Below are 6,211 nucleotides of genomic sequence, written 5' to 3'. Positions count from 1 at the left end.
AAATATAAATGGGTAGCTCGTAAACAATGGAAATTTATTTCCCACAGTTCTTATGTCTGGAAGTCCAAGATGGAGGTGCTGGCAGATTTGGTGAGAGCCTGCTTTCTGGTTCACAGAAGGAGCCTTCTCATTATGTCCTTATATGATGAAGGGCCAAACAAGCTCCCTTGGATGCTAATCCCATTTTCAAGGACTCTGCCCTCATGACCCTATCACCTCCCAAAAGGCCCCATCACTTAATACAATCACTTTGGGAGTTAGGATTTCAACATATGAATCTCGGGGACACAAACATTCAGACCATAGGAATGTTGCATGCATAGTTTTGAGTCTAAATTCAAAGATTTAAGCACGTATTTTTAGGAGTGATTTTTAGAATCGCTTCTACTGTATTTTTTTAAAATTCTGTTATTCTTCGTTTTCAATATAAATAATACTGGTTTAAAAAGCTTAGTGCTCTTGGGGACACTGTTTATGTTTCGTGAGTATAATATACTTGGAATAGTTAATCTCATTCTTAAAATTCCATTGTATTCTGATGGCTACTTTAACCTGTTATGTGCATATGCAGGTACAACAGAACCTGTATCATGGAGGGGTCCAGCATGAGGAATTCCGACTGGTTTTCATTTGCCCATTTGCTAAAATAATAGTTGTTCTTTTTTCCCAAGTGGTAATCATTTAAAATTTTTCCTGGCTTAAGATAGAAGGGATCTTAATGCATACTTCATTATGCTGCCTTAAACTTTTAAGAAAAAAAGGATTCGTACTTGAAAGAAAAACTTGTCAACTTTCTCAAATATTTGATAAAATATAAATTTGACTTATCAAAGCATTATTTTGCCTCTACACTTTCCTAATATTTTACCTGTCTCCCTATTACCAACATCATTCCACCCTCCAATTTTAAACAATTCAGCACTGTTTAAAAATCACTAGTTGCCAGTCTTACCCTTTAAACTCCGTTTCTTTTGTCATTTGCCATTAGATGGAAGTAAACTTTACCTCACTTATTTGTAATGAATGGTCTGAAATATGGAATGATTTCTGTAGCAAAGAAATCAACATTTGAAAGTATACTGAGAATGGAGGCCTTGTGAATGGGATTAGTGCCTTTATAAAATAGACCCCAGAGAGCTCTCTTGCCCTCTTTACACCATGTGATGATACAAGAAGTCAGCAGTCTGCAACCCAGAAGAGAGCCCTCACCTGAACATAACCATGATGGCACCCTGATCTTGGACTTCCAGTCTCCAGGAACTGAGTAATAAGTTTCTGTTGTCTTAGACCCCAGCCCATGGTGCTTTCTTGTATCAGCCTGAGCAGCCCAAACTAAGACAATGCATGAGGAAGGGTTTCTAAATAAAGAATTTGTGAGATCATTTGATTGGGACATTAGTTAAATATAGGTAGATGTGTTTGTTTTAAGCAGTATGTAGCTAGAAACTGTTTCTTCAGCTGTATTTACATTAGGTGTCTGTCAGTAGGTACTCACTAATACCTGTCATGCAAGACTAATCAAAGAACAAGCACCAGTAGATCAAAAATATTCAGGAGAAATGATGTTCTAAATACTGCCATATCATGTTTTATTTTATGACATAATATTCAGTGCAACAACAACAACAAAAGCAGTAGATCTAACTGGCCAGCTTCTGTGGATCACTATATTAAGATTGGCCTAGAGGTAAGCCAGCCAAGCCAGAATTCTCACTACAACCATGTTGCATAACAAGGAGTTTGGCTGACCATTGTCCCTAGTTCTATAAGTCCTTGGAATTTTCCAATTGATAGGAATGTGGTTATTATTCATGGTTGGTCCCTAGATAGTTTCAGGGTTGGGGCTGGCCATGCTGAAAATTCTAAGGATGTGACTGTGGGGTTGGGGCTTTGAGCCATGTCATATATGCCCAACATTCAGGGATAGAAGGGAAGCTGAAGATTAAGTTTAGTCACATGGACAATGATTTAATCAGTTAGACCTATGGGCTACATAGTGAAACTCCAATAGAAACTGTACACTGAGGTTAGAAGAGCTTCCCTGGTTCATGACACACATGGGTGTTCCAGGAGGGTGATGGTCCTCAGGACACAAAAACTTAGTGTTTGCCAGCCTCCCAGACCTTGCCCTATGGATCTCTTCTTTTGGCTGGTCCTGATTTACATTCTTTATAATGAAATTGAAAGTACAATGCTTTCATGAGTTTTGTAAGGCATTCTCATGAATTGTTGAACCTGAAAGGATAACGAGAACCCTTGAATTTGCAGTCAATTTATCAGAAGTGTGAATGGCCCGGGAACCCCAAGGCTTGCAACTGCTCTCTGAAGTGAGGGCAGTCTCGTGGAGAGTGTGTCCTTCACCTGTGATGCGATGGTTAATAATGAGTGTCAACTTGATTGGATTGAAGGATGCAAAGTATTGATGCAGGGTGTGTCTGTGAGGGTGTTGCCAAAGGAGATTAACATTTAAATCAGTGGGCTGGGGTAGGCACGCCCACCCTTAATCTGGTAGGCACCATCTAATCAGCTGCCAGCAAATATAAAGCAGGCAGAGAAATGCACAAGACTGGCCTAGCCTCCCAGTCTACATCTTTCTCCCATGCTGGATGCTTCCCGCCCTTGAACATCAGACTCCAGGTTCTAAAGTTTTGAGACTTGGACTTGCTCCTCAAGCTTGCAGACAGCCTATTGTGGGACCCTGTGTTCGTGTAAGTTAATACTTAATAAACTCCCTAATATATATATATATTTCTATTAGTTCTTAATAGAATATATACTATTAGTTCTGTCCCTGTAGAGAACTGTGACTAATACAGATTTTGTTGCCAGGAATGGTTCTAGAGGAACAGAATATTAAGGATGGAGTTCTTTCATTGGTTTTGGGGTTTCTGGGGTTGGCTGCTTAATATGATTAAACCCAAAAATGCTAAGGACTCTACTTCCAATAGTATGGAGAACACTGATAGTCCTTTTGGCCTGAACTGTTTAAAGAGTTATGCAAAATAAATGCATTTGGCACTCCTGATTCACCACTCATGAGAGGCAAGGAGTTTAGTGACTCTATACATAATACCTTTGACCACATGTGGAGAACCAGGAACATAATGAAGCTGGTTGGTTACTCCTAAGTTCAGTGGACAAAGTGATGAAAGAAAATGATGAACTCAGGGACTCTGTCTCGTGGCTTCAGAAGCAGATACTGAGCCTCAAATCTGCTAAGATTCCACTGAGTCAGAGTCTTATCTCCCATAGAGATAGAGCTGAAATTGTGGGAAAACGAACACAAGCTTTTATCATGTGACTGGCTGACCTGCAATGAAAGGTGCATGCACAGCCTTGCCAGGTGTCTGCTGTTAAAGTGAGGCATTAATTGGAAAAGAATCGGATCCTGCAACTTGGAATGGGGATGTGTGGGAGGACCCTGATGAAGCTGGGAACACTGAGTTTGTAAACACTGAGGAAACTTCTTTGCTACAAGGAACAGCTTCCCCATCCCCAGTAGCAGGAACATCTCCTCACTGACCCAGGCTGCCATCAGCGTTTCCACCTTTGTCTGAGGAGGTAAGTCCTACGCTGCTTGAGGCAACAGTGATGGCCTCCCTTGAGGCAGTTGCCAGGCAAAATAATGTTGATTCTCCTCAGGAGCCACCCCCAGTACCCCTGTTTGCTTCTAGACCTATAACTAGAATAAAGTCCCAGCGGGCCCCTAGAGGTGAGGTTGAGAGTGTGACCCATGAGGAGGTGCGCTACACTCGAACTGTTTTGAGTTCTTTAATTTACATAAACAGAAATCTGTAGAACAGGCATGGGAATGGATATTAAGGGTATGGGATAATGGTGGAAGGAACATAGAGTTGGATCAGGTTGAATTTATTGATTTGGGCCCACTAAGTAGGGACTCTGATTTTAATGTTGCAGCTTGGGGAGTTAAAAAAGGTTCTAGTAGTTTGTTTGCTTGATTAGCTGAAATATGGATTAAAAGATGGCCCACTGTGAGCGAGTTGGAAATGCCTGATCTCCCTTGGTTTAATGTAGAGGAAGGGATCCAAAGGCTTAGAGAGTGTGGGATGGTAGAGTGGATTAGCCACTTTAGACCTACTCATCCCAGCTGGGAGGGTCCAGCAGATACACCCTTGACCAGTGCCTTGCGAAATAGATTTCTGAGGGCAGCAGCTGCATCTTTGAAGAGCCCTGTAATTGCTCTTCTCTGTATGTCAGATCTAACACTGGGAACTGCAGTTACTCAACTACAAAATTTAAATACAATGAGAATAATTGGATCTCCAGGTGGCAGGGATCCGTAATGGACAGCAGAGGCAAAGCAAAAATCAGAATAGTCTGACTCATGTAGAGCTGTGGCATTGGCTAATTACGGTGTTCCTAGAAGTGAAATTGATAGGAAGCCTACTGCATTTCTACTTAATTTATACAAGGAGAAAACTTCTAGATCGAATGGATAAAAGACTAATTTGGATTATAAAAACAGACAATCACAGCCCCTCAATCAATTTCCAGACTTGAGCCAGTTTACAGACCTAGAACCCCTTGAATGAAGGGGAGGCCAGGCCCTCTTGAGGAAGGACCCCACTACATACCAAAAATTATGCAGTGATTCTTTCTCCCATCCTTCCCCAAGGAGAACTCTGGCTTTTTACCAGGGTAACTGTGCAATGGGGAAAGGGAAATGATCAGACATTTCTGGGACTACTGGACACTGGCTCTTGAGCTGATGTTTATTCCAGGGGACACAAAATGTCATTGTGGTCCTCCAGTTAAAAGTAGGAGCTTATGGAGATCAGGTAATTAATGGAGTTTTATAAAGCTCAACTCTGACATACAGTGGGTCCAGTGGGTCCCCGGACTCATCTTTTGATCATTTCACCAGTGCCAGAATGCATAATTGGCATAGACATACTTAGCAGCTGGCAGAACCCCCACATTGGCTCCCTGTCTGGTAAGGTGAGGACTCTTATGGTGGGAAAGGCCAAATGTTAGCCATTAGAGCTACCTTTACATAGAAAAATAGTAAATCAAAAACAATGTCGCATCCCCGGAGGGATTGCAGAGATTAGTGCCACCACCAAGGACTTGAAAGATGCACGAGTGGTGATTCCCACCACATCCCCATTCAAATCTCCCATTTGGCATTTGCAGAAGATAGATGAATCTTGGAGAATTACAGTGGATTATCGTAAGCTTAACCAAGTGATGACTCCAGTTGCAGCTGCTGTACCAGACGTGGTTTCATTGCTTGAACAAATTAACACATCTCCTGGTACCTGGTATGCAGCCATTGACTTGGCAAATGCCTTTTTCTCCATTCCTGTCCATAAGGCTCACCAGAAACAATTTGCTTCAGCTGGCAAGGCCAGCAATATACCTTTACTGTCCTACCTCAGGGGTATATCAATTCTCAGGCTCTGTGTCAGAATCTTATTTGGAGAGAATTTGATTGCTTTTTGCTTCCGCAAGATATCACACAGGTCCATTACATTGATGACATTATGCTGATTGGATCCAGTGAGCAAGAAGTAACAAACACACTGAACTTATTGATGAAACATTTGCATGCCAAAGGATGTGAAATAAATCCAACTAAAATTCAGGGAACTTCTACTTCAGCCAAATTTCTAGGGGTCCAGTGGTGTGGGGCCTGTGGAGATATTCCTTCTAAGGTGAAGGATAAGTTGCTGCATTTCCCACCCCCCTCACCCCCCGACACTCCCCAACCAAGAAAGAGGCACAAGGCCTAGTGGGTGTATTTGGATTTTGGAGGCAACACATTCCTCATTTGGGTGTGTTACTCTGGCCCATTTATCGAATGACCCAAAAAGCTGCCAGTTTTTAGTGGGGTCTAGAACAGGAGAAGGCTCTGCAACAGGTCCAAGCTGCTGTGCAAGCTGCTGTGCCACTTGGGCCACATGACCCAGCAGATCCAATGCTGCTTGAGGTGTCAGTGGCAGATAGGGATGCTGTTTGGAGCCTTTGGCAGGCCCCCATGGGTGAATCACAGCTGAAGCCTCTAGGATTTCGGAGCAAGGCCCTGCCATCTTCTGCAGATAACTACTCTCCTTTTGAGAGACAGCTCTTGGCCTGTTACAGGGCTTTGGTGGAAACTGAATGTTTGACTATGAGTCATCAAGTCACCACGCGACCTGAACTGCCCATCATGAACTGGGTGCTTTCTGACCCATCTAGCCATAAAGCGGGT

This window comes from Hylobates moloch, unplaced genomic scaffold (genome assembly GCF_009828535.3).
Source record: "Hylobates moloch isolate HMO894 unplaced genomic scaffold, HMol_V3 SCAFFOLD_20, whole genome shotgun sequence".
Lineage (NCBI taxonomy): Eukaryota > Metazoa > Chordata > Mammalia > Primates > Hylobatidae > Hylobates > Hylobates moloch.
Note: the sequence above shows the minus strand (reverse complement) of the source record.